This window comes from Bombina bombina, chromosome 2 (assembly GCF_027579735.1).
Source record: "Bombina bombina isolate aBomBom1 chromosome 2, aBomBom1.pri, whole genome shotgun sequence".
NCBI classification, from domain to species: domain Eukaryota; kingdom Metazoa; phylum Chordata; class Amphibia; order Anura; family Bombinatoridae; genus Bombina; species Bombina bombina.
Genome location: NC_069500.1, coordinates 668,529,130 through 668,549,179, shown reverse-complemented (window position 1 = coordinate 668,549,179; position 20,050 = coordinate 668,529,130). Strand labels below are relative to the sequence as shown.

The 20,050-nt window shown below is 36.5% G+C and overlaps 1 protein-coding gene across 1 annotated transcript in view; it reads left to right on the top strand.

Moving 5' to 3' along the window:
• BRAT1 (BRCA1 associated ATM activator 1) overlaps positions 1–20,050 on the top strand; it is an 85,965-nt gene that overhangs the window by 42,773 nt on the left and 23,142 nt on the right. The window lies entirely within an intron of this gene.

Below are 20,050 nucleotides of genomic sequence, written 5' to 3'. Positions count from 1 at the left end.
AATCCCGCGATCGCCAGATTTCAATGATGGGATCGGGTCAGGGGGCGTCCCTATGACGCTAGGCACGCCCTCCAGACCGTGATCCCATCCTGGAAGCGCCGTTGGCTTCAGGACAGCTAAACGGCTAGGATGTTCTATTCCGTTCTAACGGCGCTAAAGCCCGACCCGGTTAGGACATAATAGAACGTCGTAATGGCCTTAAAAGGTTGTTTACCTCACAAGAGTAAATGTGCTTACAAATTGAGATGGATGTCTAATGTGGTGCTCTGGAATGATTGTTCTAGAAAAATGTTTTCAATGAAACTTTAGGATGAAGGACATACAGGAATAGTGCAGATGGCAAAATGTTATGTGCAATGGCCAGACACAGACAAAAACAATGAGTTAAAATAAACAACAGAAGCTGTCATCAAATAAACAGTAGGGGGCCCCATTTGGTTCAGGATATACAACAAAAAGAGAAATTGGGCAGCTGGAGTAATTATAAAGATAGAAGGAACAATAATTTTTTATAGTGTGCAAGAAGAAACAGAAAAAACCTTTAATATTTTTCTGCTATTGACTTATAGTAATAAATGATCAGCATGCCATCTAAAGTAGTTTAAAGGAATCCATATAAATTAAGAGGATGCTACTTGGAATGGAGTCTGGAATGATTCAGAAAGCAAAATTACAAGGAACATTGTAGATAAACAAAAGGGTCATGTAGAATCAAGTGGAATATACTTCACAAAACGTAACAGGCACTGCAAAAATGTGCAATAATAAAAACAAAAACGTTATTACTACAATTTAAAATAGCACATATGCAGCATGGCAAGGCATCCAAGTAGGTTAATATCTAACGCATTTCGCACCCCCTAGTGGCGCTTACTCATGCAGTATTGCAGCTCCTATTTATATAAAAACCTGGGTTTTAACCCTTTCAGGTAATTTAAAGAAACTGCTGTTAAAAACAAAATACATACTTGGTAACAAGCTGGTGATATAAACTTTTACTCAATACTTTAAAAAGGTTTATGAATGGGAATAGATAGCTTATAAATTATGTCTTAATTATCTGTGTACACACTCATGAATGCATAAATATGGCAAAAATGCAGCAATCACAGCATCATATTTGATATTGGCCTTCATATTTCAATTTAAAATTGTTAATATCCCTAAGCAAACCACATAGAAACATATATAATAAATGTCTAATTATCAATGAGATGGCTAATATCCCACTCTCTGTTCATACCTAGAGGAGAACAGCTCGGCATCTTAAGTATCCAATAAGGTTTTTTCCTTTCTAAAATTTTATTTTATTTCTGTTTCTCCCTCTAGGTGGTACTGGTGCCACATCAATAATCTGTATGGTTTAATCCGCCATATTGGAGAAATGTATAGTATTAAAGTGATTGGCAACAGCCAAATCTTTATTAAAGTTCTTACTATCCCTAGCATGTTCACCAAATCTAGTTCTTACCTCATAAAACTTTTTTCTTATATATTGATAATTACACAAATTGCAAGTCAATAGGTACACTAAGTAGGCAGTGCTACAATTGGCATACAAATCTATAGAATTATTTTATCTACATTAGAGATAAAGGTACTTCTTATTTTATTTGTGAATGCATATTGCAGCTTCGGCTCCCACATCTAAATTTACCCTTTTTAAAAATCCAGTTTTTACCTCTACTTTCTTTAGATTTCTTAACCAAGCTGGGGGAAAATGCTTGTGCTAATGTGTATGGTTTCTTAGGCACAAATCTGCAATCTTTTAATAGAGGCTTTAGAATTTCATCTCCAGACAAGATGCAGAAGTGATTCTTTAAAATTTTGATTACTGAGTTAAATTGTTGAGTATACTCCAGTGGTGAATACATAGATATTGATGGCAGATAGGAGCGATAGACCCAGCAAGTCTGCCGATTATTTTCTGAAAGTATAAACTCATCTAGTTCGTAGGATAGCCTTGTCCCAGGCATTCTTAAAGTCCCCCAATATAATACAATATTCTCCGATGGGGTTATGCCTTAATTTTTTAACTTCTCAGTCCTCTCTTTGTTGTTATACTGTTTAATGTTTTGTCTGCACTCTTCCAATTCCCTCATATTATATCCTGTACAACTTAATCTTTTCTTAAGTTCTAATAATTGTTGATCATATACAGAGTCAGATTCTGAATTTCTCCTTAGGTGAATAAATTGGCCTTTGGGAATTACCTTGATAAAAATGCTTTTGGTGCTTTGCGGCAGTGTGTAATATAGTATTCCCAGCTGTTGATTTCCTGTATATTGAGATAACTATACCCTGACATGTTCCTTTTAATGTCAAATCCAAGAAATTTACTTCCTCTGAGCTATATGTACCTGTGAATCTGAGTCCACTCTCATTATCATTTATATAGGATAAAAAAATGCTTAAAAGAAACATCATCTATAGGTGTGTTCACCACAAATAACAGATAATCTATGTACTGTGAAAAGTGTATGATATTATTAAATTAAGGATTCTTGGAGGTGTAAATGTGGGTCAGTTCCCCCCATGCTACAAAGATATTGGCAAAAGTGGGGGCACATTTTGCCCCCATTGCCGTGCCTCTGATCTGTAAGTAGTACTTCACAGATAAAACTAATTGTTGCTGGATCTAGGCCATACAAAATCCAACTGCCTGTATACCCAAATGTTGTGGAATTGAGGTATATAATGATACACACATTCAACCACCTTCCAGGAATGGTCTTCTTTTCACTGTATTTGTTTTATTGTGTCAAGCAAGTGTCCTGTGTCTATAAGATTAGCGCCTATAGGTTGTAAAATCATATCCAATCATTCTGGAAATGGTTCCAGCACTGAACCTATGCCGGACACAATAGGTCTTCCTTGGAGGGAGGGTAAGATTCTTGTGTACTTGTGTACAGTAGGAATAACTGGATTGTCTGGAATCAAAGAATCCATATCTTTTTGGGTGAAAATATCCAAAGCTATTCCATCTACAATCAATGTACGCAATTCCTCAGTTAATGTTGCTGTAGGATTTTTGCAAAGTTTGCGATAAACAGATGTATCAGATAATTGTCTATATGCCTCCTGGAAATTATAGTCTTTCTTTCATGTAATTGGCAAGAGTCCATGAGCTAGTGACATATGGGATATACAATCCTACCAGGAGGGGCAAAGTTTCCCAAACCTCAAAATGCCTATAAATACACCCCTCACCACACCCACAATTCAGTTTTACAAACTTTGCCTCCTATGGAGATGGTGATTTCTACGTTGATATGCGCTTCTCAGCATTGTTGAAGCCCGATTCCTCTCAGAGTACAGCAAATGTCAGAGGGACGTTAAGGGAGTATCACTTATTGAATACGATGATTTCCCTAACGGGGGTCTATTTCATGGGTTCTCTGTTATTGGTCGTAAAGATTCATCTCCTACCTCCCTTTTCAGCTCAACGATATACTCTCAATTTACCATTACCTCTACTGATAACTGTTTCTGTACTGGTTTGGCTATCTGCTATATGTGGATGGGTGTCTTTTGGTAAGTATGTTTTTTATTACTTAAGACACCTCAGCTATGGTTTGGCACTTTATGCATTTATATAAAGTTCTAAATATATGTATTGTACTTATATTTGCCATGAGTCAGGTTCATGTATTTCCTTCTGCAGACTGTCAGTTTCATATTTGGGTAATATAAACATCTTTTATAGAAAAAAATTTCTTACCTGGGGTTTAGTCTTTTTTCAATTGACTACTTCTTGCAAATTGCGGGTGGCATTAGGCCAGCGGGTGCGTCAAATGCTAAATTTTATTGCGTCATTCTTGGCGCGAAAATATTTTTGGCGCGGAAAAATACGTCTATGACGCAACTACGTCATTTCCGGCATCATACTTGACGCCGAGACCTTTCACACGGATGCATCATTAGTGACGCGAGCGTGTAATTTCCGGGTTTTTTTGGTGCCAAAGAGTTTACGTTACATTGTGCGTCATACTTGGTGCCAAACTTTTTCATTATTTCAATACCCCATTGATGTTTGCCTCTTGATTTTTTTCTCTATCAGAGGCCTATGCTATTTGCTTTTTTTCCCATTCCTGAAACTGTCATATAAGGAAATAGATAATTTTGCTTTTTATGTTGTTTTTTCTCTTACATTTTGCAAGATGTCTTTATCTGATCCTACCTCAGAAGTTTCTGCTGGAACATTGCTGCCTGACATCGGTCCTACCAAAGCTAAGTGCATTTGTTGTAAAATTGTTGAAATTATTTCGCTGAATGTCATTTGTAATAGTTGTCATGATAAACTTTTACGTGCAGTTAGTGTATCCATCAGTAATAGCACATTGCCAGTTGTAGTTCCTTCAACTTCTAATGTGCATGATATACCTGTAAATGTTAAAGAATTTATTTCTGATTCTATTTTGAAGGTTTTGTCTGCATTTCCACCTTCTAATAAACGTAAAGGTCTTTTAAAACTTCTCATTTAGTTGATGAAATTTCAAATGACCAACAACATAATTTATCCTCTTCTGATGAGGATCTATCTGATACAGAAGATCCTTCCTCAGACATTGACACTGACAAATCTACTTATTTATTTAAAATACAGTATATGAGTTCTTTGTTAAAAGAAGTGTTAATTATTTTGGATATTGAGGTAACCAGTCCTATTGACGTTCAGTCTAATAAAAGTTTAAATGCTGTTTTTAAACCTCCTGTGGTTTCTCCAGGGTTTTTTTCCTATTCCCGAGGCTATTTCTGATATGATTTCTAGGGAATGGAATAAGCCAGGTACTTCTTTTATTCCTTCTTCAAGGTTTAAAAAATTGTATCCTTTACCAGCAAAATCTATAGAGTTTTGGGGAAAAATCCCCAAAGTTGATGGGGCTATTTCTACTCTTGCTAAACGTACCACTATTACTATGGAAGATAGTAAGTACTTCCTTTAAGGATCCTTTAGATAGGAAGCTTGAATCTTATCTAAGGAAGGCCTATTTATATTCAGGTCATCTTCTCAGACCTGCAATTTCTTTGGCTGATGTTGCGGCTGCATCAACCTTCTGGTTGGAGAATTTAGCGCAACAGTAATTGGATTCTGACTTATCTAGCATTATTTGCCTATTGCAATATGCTAATCATTTTATTGTGATGCAATTTTTGATATTATCAAACTTGATGTTAGATCCATGTCTTTAGCTATTTTAGCTAGAAGAGATTTGTGGCTTAGATCTTGGAATGCTGATATGACATCTAAATCTAGATTACTATCTCTTTCTTTCCAAGGTAATAATTTATTTGGTTCTCAGTTGGATTCTATTATTTCAACTGTCACTGGGGGAAGGGAGTTTTTCTGCCTCAGGATTAAAAACCTAAGGGTAAATCTAAGGCTTCTAACCATTTTCATTCCTTTTGTCAGAATAAGGAACAAAAACTCAATCTTCCCCACAAGGAGTCTGCTTCCAATTGGAAGCCTTCCTCAAATTGGAATAAATCCAAGCCATTTAGGAAACCAAAGTCAGCCCCTAAGTCTGCATGAAGGTGCGGTCCTCATTCCAGCTCAGCTGGTAGGGGGCAGATTAAGGTTTTTCAAAGTTATTTGGATAAAATCTGTCCAAAATCAATGGATTCAGAGCATTGTCTCTCAAGGGTATCGAATAGGATTCAGAGTAAGACCTCCTGTGAGAAGATTTTTTTTCTCTCACGTATCCCAGTAAATCCAGTAAAAGCTCAGGCTTTCCTGAAGTGTGTTTTAGACCTGGAGTCTTCAGGGGTAATCATGCCAGTTCCTCCTCAGGAACAAGGTTTGGGGTTTTATTCAAAACTATTCATTGTACCAAAGAAGGAAAATTTATTCAGACCAGTTCTGGATCTGAAACATTTTGAATCGTTATGTAAGAGTACCAACTTTCAAGATGTTAACTATAAGGACTATTCTGCCTTTTCTTCTTTAAGGACATTATATGTCCACAATAGACTTGCAGGATGCATACCTTCATATTCCGATTCTTCCAGAACATTATCAGTTTCTGAGATTCTCTTTTCTAAACAAGCATTACCAATTTGTCGCTCTTCCATTGGGCCTAGCAACAGCTCCAAGAATCTTTTCAAAGGTTCTGGGTGTCCTACTCTGTGTAATCAGAGAACAGGGTATTGCAGTGTTTCTTTATTTGGATGATATCTTGGTACTAGCTCAGTCTTTGCGTATTGCAGAATCTCACATGAATCAACTAGTGTTGTTTCTTTTGGAAACATGGTTGGAGGATCAATTTACCAAAAGTTTCTTGATTCCTCAGACAAGGGTCACCTTTTTAGGCTTCCAGATAGATTCAGTGTCCATGACTCTGTCTCTAACAGACAAGAGACGTTTAAAATTGGTTGCAGCATGCCAGCACCTTCAGTCTGTCATTCCCTTTAGTGGCTATGTGCATGGAAGTTTTAGGTCTCATGACAGCAGCATTGGACGTGATCCCCTTTGCTCGTTTTCACATGAGACCTCTACAGCTTTGTATGATGAATCAATGTACGACACTCTCTGACATGGTGGATAGATCACCATCGTTTAGTTCAAGGGGCTTCTTTTTCGGCCAACCTGGACTATGATCTCAACAGATTCGAGTCTTTCAGGTTGGGGATCTCTCACAGCACAAGGGGTTTGGAAATCTCAAGAGGCGAGATTACCAATAAATATTTTAGAACTCCTTGCAATTCTCAGAGCTCTTCAGTTCTGGCCTCTGCTAAGAGAGAACCGTTCATTTGTTTTCAGATAGACAATATCACAACAGTGGCATATGTCAATCATCAAGGTGGGACTCACAGTCCCCAAGCTATGAAAGAAGTATCTCAGATACTTGTTTGGGTGGAATCCAGCTCTTGTCTAATCTCTGCGGTTCTTATCCCAAGTGTAGACAATTGGGAGGCGGATTATCTCAGCCGCCAGACTTTACATCCAGAGGAGTGGTCTCCCCATCCAGATGTGTTTTCTTAGATTATTCAGTTGTGGGGTCTTCCAGAGATAGATCTCATGGCCTCTCATCTAAACAAGAAACATCCCAGATACCTGTCCAGGTCCAGGGATGTTCAGGCGGAAGCAGGGGATGTGCTGACACTTCCTTGGTGTTATCATCCTGCTTACATTTTCCCGCCTCTAGTTCTCCTTCCAAGAGTGATCTCCAAAATCATCATGGAACAATCATTTGTGTTGCTGGTGGCTCCAGCATGGCCACACAGGTTTTGGTATGCGGATCTGGTTTGGATGTCCAGTTGCCCGCTTTGGCCACTTCCGTTCGGCCAGACCTACTATCTCAAGGTCCGTTTTTCCATCAGGATCTCAAATCATTAAATTTGAAGGTATGGAAATTGAACGCTTAGTACTAAGTCATAGAGGTTTTCTCTGACTCAGTGATTAATACTATGTTACAAGCTCGTAAATCTGTTTCTAGAAATATTTATTATAGAGTTTGGAAGACTTACATTTCATTGTGTTCTTCTCATAAATTCTCCTGGCATTCTTTTAGAATTCCTAGAATTTTACAGTTTCTTCAGGATGGTTTGGATAAGGGTTTTGTCTGCAAGTTCCTTGAAAGGACAAATCTCCGCTCTTTCTGTTTTATTTATTTAATTACAGCTCATTCTACTAGATCAGTCTCCACTTCGTGGGCTTTTAAGAATGAAGCTTCAGTTGATCAGATTTGCAAAGCGGCAACTTGGTCCTCTTTGCATTCATTTACTAAATTCTACCGTTTTGATGTATTTGCTTCTTCGGAAGCAGTTTTTGGTAAAAAAAAAAGTACTTCAGGCAGCTGTTTCAGTTTGATTCTTCTGCTTTTGATTTAAGTTTTTTTCTTTCAAATGAAATAAACTTATATTTTTGGGTTGTGGATTTTTTTTTTCAGCAGAATATGGCTGTTTTTATTTTATTCCCTCCCTCTCTAGTGACTCTTGAGTGGAGATCCACATCTTGGGTATTGATATCCCATATGTCACTAGCTCATGGACTCTTGCCAATTACATGAAAGAAAACATAATTTATGTAAGAACTTACCTGATAAATTCATTTCATATTCTTTCATATTGGCAAGAGTCCATGAGGCCCACCCTTTTTATGGTGGTTATGATTTTTTGTATAAAGCACAATTATTTCCAAATTTCCTTTGTTGATGCTTTCTACTCCTTTATCACCCCACTGCTTGGCTATTCGTTAAACTGAATTGTGGGTGTGGTGAGGGGTGTATTTATAGGCATTTTGAGGTTTGGGAAACTTTGCCCCTCCTGGTAGGATTGTATATCCCATATGTCACTAGCTCATGGACTCTTGCCAATATGAAAGAAATGAATTTATCAGGTAAGTTCTTACATAAATTATGTTTTCCCATTATAACTATACTACCCCCCTTATCAGAGTGTTTTATCACAATGTACTGATTTTTTTTTTGCAAGGACTTTAATGCCATGTGTTCTTTATAACTCAGGTTAAAGGGGGTAGAACTGTGCTTACTTTTTTTGTTTCAACTTCAAAAGATCCTATTTGACTGCTTTATCATAAGTGTTAATCATAGGTTCCCGAAAATGTATTGTTGTCCCCAATGTCATTAAATAACTCAACCAAATTGACCAATGCAAACGCATCTTTAAAATCTAGATGGGGTCTAAACTCTTTTGTAGCTCTACCTCTTCGCATTCATCATATGTTTACAGAGTTCTGCATTGGTAATTGGTTGATGCAAAGTATCTATTTAAGGGGAGTTTTCTGATGAAATTATTAACATCTATCAATGTTTTAAATTATGAAAATCTATTAGTAGGTGCAAATCCTAACCCCCTTGACAGTACTTTTAGTTAACATTTAGACAATTTGTTCGTAATTTAGTAAAGTCCCTTCTAATCCATGGATCCATATTTATGTTTGGTTTTTTTTTCGTCTTCTCCTTCTCTCTCTCCCTCTGCTTTGTCCTATGTGTCTTTTGACACTACAAAAATGTGCAATGATAAAAACAAAAAACTTTATTATTACAATTTAAAATAGCATATATGCGGGGGGCGGAGTCTAGCCACGCTAGGCGATGGCTGCGGATTAGAAGGGCTCCCATCTCACACACCAACTAAAAGCTCTATATGATGACATGAGACCCCAAATTTCCTTTCCCTAAATAACCATCCACTACTTCTTGCTACCCGCACTGGTTTGCTGACTCCTAAAGAAATCTAGCCACGCTTGACATCAATGTCCCATCTGAGGCCTAGCGCCGCACCAAGAGAGAGGTGTCTGGGGCTCTGAACTGACCTAAGCGCACAAGCCCTGCAGGAGATCCAACGTGAAGAGGCTACAAGATATAACTGCTGCCCCTTAGGAAAATACATCGGCAGTACTTGAGGTGAGCATACTACACCACAGCATTAAGATAGAGTGGCGGCTACAATAAGAATCAGCTTGCGCACCGACATAAGAGCCCTTGGTCCCTTTAAAATCGGCTAATTTACCCGCAAATCTTGTAACGGGACCAGAGTGACCTGATTGAGATCGCCTAAAGCAATATCACCGAGGGCAGTGACAGCGCAAAATTTAATATTCTATCTGTGCCATAGCTCTTGCATGGAAGGTGCCACTGAAGGGTATATTGTTAGTAAATATTAGAGACAACGCAGCACCACTGTACAAACAGCTTTATTATAAAACTGCTGGTTTAGCTATGTAATGCACTAAAGGGTCGCAAATAATATCTGACTACAAGAAAAAGTTAGCTCAGCACCCATTTTAATAATAGCCTTTTTTCAAAACTTTCACAGTGACTTTCAATATTTATTTGGTATACACCGGCTACCCTGCAGGGACCTCTAGCCAAGCTGTGAGCTTTATATCCTTCTTCTCTCTTCATATTAGGATATTAGAAGCTTCATAATATCTCCATAGCAGTCACACAGACTTTCTGCACTATAACTGCTTACCTCATCTATATAACTGGGTAATGCCTTGTAAAAGACAAAAAAGGGGTGACAAAACTTCTTCCTCAAAAACTCTTAGTCAATACTTGATATCTAGAGAACCACAAATTTCTTCAAATACTGAAGAAACTCCAGACATGCAGACATCTACGACATCTATGACACTGTCGGGAGACCCCGAGTTAGGCTCCTTTATTACTAAAAAATACATTACACACCTACCATCAAAAGATGATATCAAAGTAGTTTTGCATGAGATGAGGACCCTATTTGGAGACCTCCGAAAAGATTTAGGAGCTATGGAAAAAAGAGTGGTCTCCTTGGAAACTAATCAGGATGCCCTTACGACTGAGGTTCACTCGAATTCCTCCTTTATTCAAGAACAGGATATTAAAATACACATGCTTTCTGAAAAGCTGGAAGATCTGGAAAACCGGACGCGCCGAAACAATCTCAGAATTAGAGGGGTCACTGAATCCATCTTTCCCCCGGCGATTGAGGGTTACCTTCAATCTCTTTTCAGAGTAATAAAATATAGTCCTACAGCGGAGGATATACAGATTGAAAGGACTCGCAGAGCCTTCAGACCCAAACCTCCACCCAAAGCTCCCCCAAGAGACATAATAGTCAAATTTCTCAGATTTAAAGATAAAGAAGATCTTCTTTGTTGTGCCAGAGAGAAACATCCAATTTTGCACGCAGGGGAAGAAATTCAGCTGTTCACAGACTTATCCCCCACTACTCTTCAGAAAAGAAGGGAATTATCTCACGTCACCACTATCCTGAAATGGCACCAAATTTCATACATGTGGGGCTTTCCAGTCTCGCTAATAGCCACTGCTAGTAATAAAACAGCTATCTTCAAACAGGGAGCAGACCTTAGCCTCTTCTGTAGAGAACTCTCCTTGCCAATTACCCCTACTGGCGGTGACTCCTCTCAATGCTCCGAAATCGACCAGACTTCTGTAGAGCCCACGAGCAACATTTCCACTCCACGTTGACATGTTTCCTCTGGTCTCTTTTTCTACTTCCCAGTCGTGGGACCACATTATCATGAGTACATCATGATCAACAAACAAGGAAAAAGGAGAAGCGGGCAGAAAAAAGAGGAAGATCATAAAGGAATCGGAAAGAACACCATTGGTGGTAACTGATCCCGTCATTCAAAGATGGACACTGATACAGTGACTTGGAGATCCCTCTTCTCATGATAAAAAGAACATTGCATCTCACTGACGTATCCTTTTTAGTGTTATACAGGTTTATATGTTCACTACGAATGCACTTGGACATTAAGTTTTGATGTAATGTGCTATTATTCTGTCTGTGTATCAAAAATGCTGTTGCTCAACCAGAGGTTTAGAAACCATGTTCTTTGTTTAACCTTTTTTTTTCATTTACACAGGTATTTTCTTTGGGGGTACAGAAATATCTTCTCTTTAGAGTTCAAGCCCCAGTACTAAATACTTGGTTAAAATGTTTCACTCTGTTATAGAAGAGTATCATCAAATGGTTAATTTGTTAACAAGTGTTTATGTTATGCTGAATTTCAAATGTTTTTACAATACAGATAACTCATCTACTATTGTATAGAAACAGAGGTCATAATATGAAGGTAATGTGGTCATTATTATATATCTCACAATACTAATGAGTTAGTTATATTTTATCCTACCATTTGCGAATGACCACTTATCTCAATGTTAGTTACGCACTATCCTTGGTCAATAGTATTTAGGACCCCCCATGTTTATTCTGTTCCCTTATGTTTATACTAAATCACCCTTAACAGGATTTCATAGTTTAGGTAATACCCACACTAACATATATATGTTGAGGCCATAGTATAGTCACAATTTTTAAGGAAGGGATTTTGAACCTTTATTTTTTAAGTTTGAATTATCTGCCTAAGTGTTTTGTTTCTTATCTTTACTTTTTGCTTTAAATAATGCAATTATAAGAGTTATATCTGAACACTTAAGGAGCAGTGCATAAGCATATGAAATACTGAATTCAAAAAAATAGACTATACAGGCTAAATAAACCTGATAGTCTTAAAGAAATGCTTTTATTGCACTGTGGAAAGTGAATTATAGAAATTACTTCGGTAGATTACTGGAACTTGTGATTGAAAAAGAAATTTGTGTCATCAACTTAAAATATAACCTTTATTAGTTTTATTTATAAAAAAGACAGCATAAGTTGTGTGTGTATGCTACCCTGGAGAGAGTTAAAAACACACTCTCTGTTGATTGTATGATACTTAGCTTTTATAATATTACTAATATAGAATACTAGGTAACCTAGTTGTGAAACCAAGTTTTGTTCTGTATCTGTCTATTTATCTATCTAAGGACTGTATGGCCTAATCTCTGGCCAGTCCCTTAGATTTAATCCGGTGGGTTTACTTATATAATATACTTATTGTGCTTTAACTTTTTGGTCTTTATAGATAGATAGGCTTTAAAGGCATTATGGATATCAATGTTAAGCTATGTAACCAGTATACCGTGGGCTTATACCAATGTTTATACTTGCAATGGAATATCTGTGGTGACTGGGAAGTCTGGAGGATTACCTATACGTAGGTCTATATATTGTATCACCAACGCTGGATTTTTAAGTTAAATTAGCAAATATGACTGATATAGATTGAATTCAATAAAATTGTGCACATACTATTGCATTAAGGAATAGGCTCAGATTACAGCTAGTGGTAATTTAAGGCAGTCTGAGTCTTATGGTACTTGACTTTATGTTGTCAAAATAAATGTTGTTATAGCATCTTAATAGATTCTGGGAATTTTCATCCAGTCTGGAGCTATATTTCAAATGACTATTCAGACTAAGCCTTCATATTTGTGCTTGCAACCTCTTGCAGACATTTATTATCTGTCACACTGTTTTTGTAGTTTGGTAATGCTGCCAGTAAGCTTTACTACTTATAAGATCGTCTAAGATATTATTAAGACAATATTGTCTTGGAATCTACTCCTTAAGTTTTATATTACCTTCACATTACCGTGTTGTATTATGCAGGTGCAGCGGTTAGCCCTTAATTAAACATTGAGTAAATAGTAATAACTACTACTTAGGCCTGTGAGAATCAGACTTGTGTTTGTTATCACTCTGTTTTGACTACAGTAGGATTGCAGCGTTGATAAATTAGAGCTTGTAATAGTATGACACTATGTATCTAATTATTTAAATTATCGTAGTAATGCCACCTATAGTAGTATACGATATTTTGGAGATAATTATTGTCTTAGAACTAATCCCCCAGATATTATATTACCCACACGTTATCATATTATGTTATGCAAGTGCAGCGGTTACCCATTTTTGTATATACTGGGATGAAATGCTAATAGTTTCTGCTAAAGCCTATAAAAAGCCACAGGTTACTTAGTACGAATTGACTATGGAAAGTTTTTTAAAACTAAGATATTCTATCTATTAATACAACATGAGAGGCAGTTAAAAAATAGCGAGGACCCCTGACGCAGCGTTTCACTAACGCATCCTCAGAGGGGTTACCCGGGCCGGCACACTTCCGGAAGTATATAGTCTTCTAATGTCCCACCTCTGAAGTCTGATTGGGCAGGGACTATTGTTGCTATTAGTGGAGCTTGTGTCAATCATAGAATTAGTTCTGTCCCGGAGGTTGCTATGGAGACGGCGTGTAACCACCATGGTTACTGGATAACAACACCATATTTTTTGGGATAATAAATACAGCAACATTTAACAGTGCCTTATTCACTTCGTCCTGATTTTCATTTATCTTTATTAAGGTATATGTTCATATAGTTACTTATAGGGAGAAAAAACGAAAGTGTTTATTTAAATGTAACACCTTAAATGTATGCGTATATAGATACTTTTTAAGATTTGTAATATTCTTATTTCATTGTTTAATAATGCAGTGATATACGAGTGAGAGGTGAAATGAAAATAAATATAAAACTTAAGAACTAAAAACACGTGTTAAATTGTGAATGGTGCTTGATATGAAAAGATAAAATTAAAATTATGATAATTTAAAAATCAATAAAACGGATGAGGGTTTCAAGTTGATTTAGTGATAAGAATCTAAGATCCAGCTCAAGTGGGGATTCTTTTTATTTGTGCATGATGAGCAGTTGGCTGAATATAAAACCAACTGTAGAGTCGTGTTGTGATAACTCAATATTTGAATGTGATATATTGAGGTGTTAAAATTACTCTTGGACGAAGAAATTATTTACTTAGAAATCAAATTACAGTGCTACACAGTGAAGAAATTTGGTGATACCAATTTTTTAAAAATAGAACCATGAAGGTGATTAAGTGTGAATAGATGTTACAATCTAAATTTTAATTATTGTATCCCATTGATTGTAAAGAATCATACTTGTTCAAGGTATGACATTCTGTAAATGTTATCTCTCAGACCATTTAGTGTTGTTTGATCACTATATTCATTTTTATATTTTATTATTCCAGATAGACATGATAGTTGTTGTTATCGTTGAGTCCATGAGGTTTGACACTGTTCAATAGGTGTATCCATCTACACTCCATTTTAAGTAGTATTTGCTCTAGGTTACCTCCTCTAATGCCTAGAGTTGCTTTCTGTAGTACTGAAAATTTAAGCAAGGACTCATTGCTGTTATGTTTGTGATAAAAGTGCCTAGCTACACTTGTTATTTGTTTGTTTTTCTCCATGTCCTTATGAGCATTTTTAATATTCCTGCTATGTTCCATTAACCTTGTCCTCACTTGACGTGTCGTCATTCCGACATAGAACAGCTTGCATGGACATTGAAGGACATATATAACACCTGTTGTGGTGCAAGAGAAGTGATCAGCTAGTTATTATTTAAGTACAAATGTGAATGATAATCAAGATCATAATCATTTCATTAAAGACCTATTACATTTTGTACTTCATCATAATTACTTTACATTCAAAGATCGCTTCTATTTACAAACACAGGGTACCGCAATGGGTACTGCCTGCGCACCCACATACGCAAATTTGTTCTTAGGTTGGTGGGAGAACCTAACGGTATTCACTGGAGATAATGATAGATTTGTGCAGTACATCCCTTGTTGGATTCGGTATATAGATGATATGCTATTCATCTGGGAAGGTCCCGAACCAATATTATGTGAGTTCATGGAAATCTTGAACAATAACAAATTGAACATCAAACTCACATACGAGTACAGTCAGCAATCAGTTAACTTCCTGGATCTACAAATACAAGTTAACCAAGAAGGAAGGGTGAGCACAAATATATACAGAAAACAAACAGCAACCAATACACTACTGTACCATACCAGTGCCCATGCCCCCTGTACTCTCAAGGCTATCCCTAAAGGGGAATTCACAAGGCTGAGGAGGAATTGTTCAGATTTGAGTACATTTAGGCAAGAAGCCTCTAAATTATCTAACAGGCTACAAGAAAGAGGCTATAGTAAAAGGTCAATAAAAAAAGCTAAAACTGAGGCATTGCAGCAAGACAGACAAAAGCTTTTACAACCACGTCAGAAAAAACAGGACAATAAACCAAGACTAATTACGACCTACAACCCTCAAATAAAACAGATAACAACGATAATAAATGATCACTGGCATATCTTACAGAATGACCCCCTACTATCAACTCAGATCGGGGATAAAGTTTCAATAGGATATAAAAGACCTAAAAACCTAAAAGACACACTGGTTAAAAGTCATTATATCCACATGCCCAAAAAAGCAAGTCAATCAAAAGGCATGTTCCCATGTGGGACATGCAGTACATGTCCCAAGGTACTGAAAATCAAGGACATTGTCGACAAATATGAAAATAAACATATACTAGCTGATCACTTCTCTTGCACCACAACAGGTGTTATATATGTCCTTCAATGTCCATGCAAGCTGTTCTATGTCGGAATGACGACACGTCAAGTGAGGACAAGGATAATGGAACATAGCAGGAATATTAAAAATGCTCATAAGGACATGGAGAAAAACAAACAAATAACAAGTGTAGCTAGGCACTTTTATCACAAACATAACAGCAATGAGTCCTTGCTTAAATTTTCAGTACTACAGAAAGCAACTCTAGGCATTAGAGGAGGTAACCTAGAGCAAATACTACTTAAAATGGAGTGTAGATGGATACACCTATTGAACAGTGTCAAACCTCATGGACTCAACGATAACAACAACTATCATGTCTATCTGGAATAATAAAATATAAAAATGAATATAGTGATCAAACAACACTAAATGGTCTGAGAGATAACATTTACAGAATGTCATACCTTGAACAAGTATGATTCTTTACAATCAATGGGATACAATAATTAAAATTTAGATTGTAACATCTATTCACACTTAATCACCTTCATGGTTCTATTTTTAAAAAATTGGTATCACCAAATTTCTTCACTGTGTAGCACTGTAATTTGATTTCTAAGTAAATAATTTCTTTGTCCAAGAGTAATTTTAACACCTCAATATATCACATTCAAATATTGAGTTATCACAACACGACTCTACAGTTGGTTTTATATTCAGCCAACTGCTCATCATGCACAAATAAAAAGAATCCCCACTTGAGCTGGATCTTAGATTCTTATCACTAAATCAACTTGAAACCCTCATCCGTTTTATTGATTTTTAAATTATCATAATTTTAATTTTATCTTTTCATATCAAGCACCATTCACAATTTAACACGTGTTTTTAGTTCTTAAGTTTTATATTTATTTTCATTTCACCTCTCACTCGTATATCACTGCATTATTAAACAATGAAATAAGAATATTACAAATCTTAAAAAGTATCTATATACGCATACATTTAAGGTGTTACATTTAAATAAACACTTTCGTTTTTTCTCCCTATAAGTAACTATATGAACATATACCTTAATAAAGATAAATGAAAATCAGGACGAAGTGAATAAGGCACTGTTAAATGTTGCTGTATTTATTATCCCAAAAAATATGGTGTTGTTATCCAGTAACCATGGTGGTTACACGCCGTCTCCATAGCAACCTCCGGGACAGAACTAATTCTATGATTGACACAAGCTCCACTAATAGCAACAATAGTCCCTGCCCAATCAGACTTCAGAGGTGGGACATTAGAAGACTATATACTTCCGGAAGTGTGCCGGCCCGGGTAACCCCTCTGAGGATGCGTTAGTGAAACGCTGCGTCAGGGGTCCTCGCTATTTTTTAACTGCCTCTCATGTTGTATTAATAGATAGAATATCTTAGTTTTAAAAAACTTTCCATAGTCAATTCGTACTAAGTAACCTGTGGCTTTTTATAGGCTTTAGCAGAAACTATTAGCATTTCATCCCAGTATATACAAAAATGGGTAACCGCTGCACTTGCATAACATAATATGATAACGTGTGGGTAATATAATATCTGGGGGATTAGTTCTAAGACAATAATTATCTCCAAAATATCGTATACTACTATAGGTGGCATTACTACGATAATTTAAATAATTAGATACATAGTGTCATACTATTACAAGCTCTAATTTATCAACGCTGCAATCCTACTGTAGTCAAAACAGAGTGATAACAAACACAAGTCTGATTCTCACAGGCCTAAGTAGTAGTTATTACTATTTACTCAATGTTTAATTAAGGGCTAACCGCTGCACCTGCATAATACAACACGGTAATGTGAAGGTAATATAAAACTTAAGGAGTAGATTCCAAGACAATATTGTCTTAATAATATCTTAGACGATCTTATAAGTAGTAAAGCTTACTGGCAGCATTACCAAACTACAAAAACAGTGTGACAGATAATAAATGTCTGCAAGAGGTTGCAAGCACAAATATGAAGGCTTAGTCTGAATAGTCATTTGAAATATAGCTCCAGACTGGATGAAAATTCCCAGAATCTATTAAGATGCTATAACAACATTTATTTTGACAACATAAAGTCAAGTACCATAAGACTCAGACTGCCTTAAATTACCACTAGCTGTAATCTGAGCCTATTCCTTAATGCAATAGTATGTGCACAATTTTATTGAATTCAATCTATATCAGTCATATTTGCTAATTTAACTTAAAAATCCAGCGTTGGTGATACAATATATAGACCTACGTATAGGTAATCCTCCAGACTTCCCAGTCACCACAGATATTCCATTGCAAGTATAAACATTGGTATAAGCCCACGGTATACTGGTTACATAGCTTAACATTGATATCCATAATGCCTTTAAAGCCTATCTATCTATAAAGACCAAAAAGTTAAAGCACAATAAGTATATTATATAAGTAAACCCACCGGATTAAATCTAAGGGACTGGCCAGAGATTAGGCCATACAGTCCTTAGATAGATAAATAGACAGATACAGAACAAAACTTGGTTTCACAACTAGGTTACCTAGTATTCTATATTAGTAATATTATAAAAGCTAAGTATCATACAATCAACAGAGAGTGTGTTTTTAACTCTCTCCAGGGTAGCATACACACACAACTTATGCTGTCTTTTTTATAAATAAAACTAATAAAGGTTATATTTTAAGTTGATGACACAAATTTCTTTTTCAATCACAAGTTCCAGTAATCTACCGAAGTAATTTCTATAATTCACTTTCCACAGTGCAATAAAAGCATTTCTTTAAGACTATCAGGTTTATTTAGCCTGTATAGTCTATTTTTTTGAACATAGTATAGTCACGTTGTAATCATAAATATATGTCCCATGAGATGAACATCTTCTGTTCTACCATCTTCAAACATCCACCTTTCTTACTAATAATTACACAATGACCATGATCAATACTGACTAGAACCCCTTGAAACTCTGAGATACATCTTTACAAGTGATAATCACTCAACCTCATAGCTGTCTTTGATATAATTGTAGTTTAGCAAAACTTTTTTGAAGTAATTTATTAGCCTCTAATTTGATAGCGGGTCCCTCCCCTCCTACCCCTTAACCCCTCACCCCTGACTCTAACCATCTCCTCCTATGTCCTTGTCATCAAATGTAATATTTCTATAATGCACTCCACCGAGTCGGTTGTGGAGATACTTCCCCGGTTTAGACTTTTTAAAAACAAAGGTTCTCATCCCACAAAAAGAGTTCTGTAATACTTAATTACCTTGGTCTCTTTCTTTGACCATTTACTAGTGTTCTTATAACTTTCATTTTGTCTGCTCGCTAGGCACATCCTCATACCTCTGTATATATTTTCCCTTTCTCTATACTCTCTTTTCTTTAATCCCTCCCTCCTTTCCCCCCCTTTTTTTTTAACCATGCCTATCAAACCCAGTAGATTCCAGGACCACTCCTTCAAAATAACCTCTATTAATGCTAAAGGTCTCAACAACCCGGGCAAGAGATCCATAGCACTCAGGGAATTGAACAAATTAAAAAGCCAAATTATTTTGATACAAGAAACACACTTCCAAAAAGGAAAAGAACCTTGATGGGCTCTCAAACACTTCTCCATATCACACTTTGCGTCGGGTCCTGATAAAAAAGGGGGGGGCATTCTTATTCCCAACTCACTACCTTTCCAGTTTGCACACATTATCAAAGATCCAAAAGGACGTTATATTCTCGTAGTGGGTACTTTATATGGCCAACCACTTACAATCTTGAATGTATATCCCCCGAACCAAACACAAGATAAGTTCTTTAAGGGTGTCTCGAACCTTTTCTTAGATCATGCTAAGGGAGTGGTGTTTATGGCTGGAGATTTCAATCTCTTATTTGACCCGATAGAGGACACCTCAAGAGGGACTACTAATGTACCAAAAACTGTTCTTAGAGCAGTTAAAAATTTCTTGACTAATCTCGCTCTTCATGATATTTGGAGAACCTTGCACCCAAGGGTGAGGGACTACACTTTTTATTCTGCCCCACATAACTGTTATACACGGATTGACTACATACTGACTGACTCCCATGGCCTCTCCTTGATAAATCAATGCGACATAGGTAATATCACATGGTCCGATCATGCTCCTGTCACTTGTTCCATTCTTTGGCCTGATTTACCAATTAATGCCAGGACCTGGAAACTAGACGATACACTATTAGATAATCCAATTATTCTCAAAGAGGTAGAAAGAGACTTAA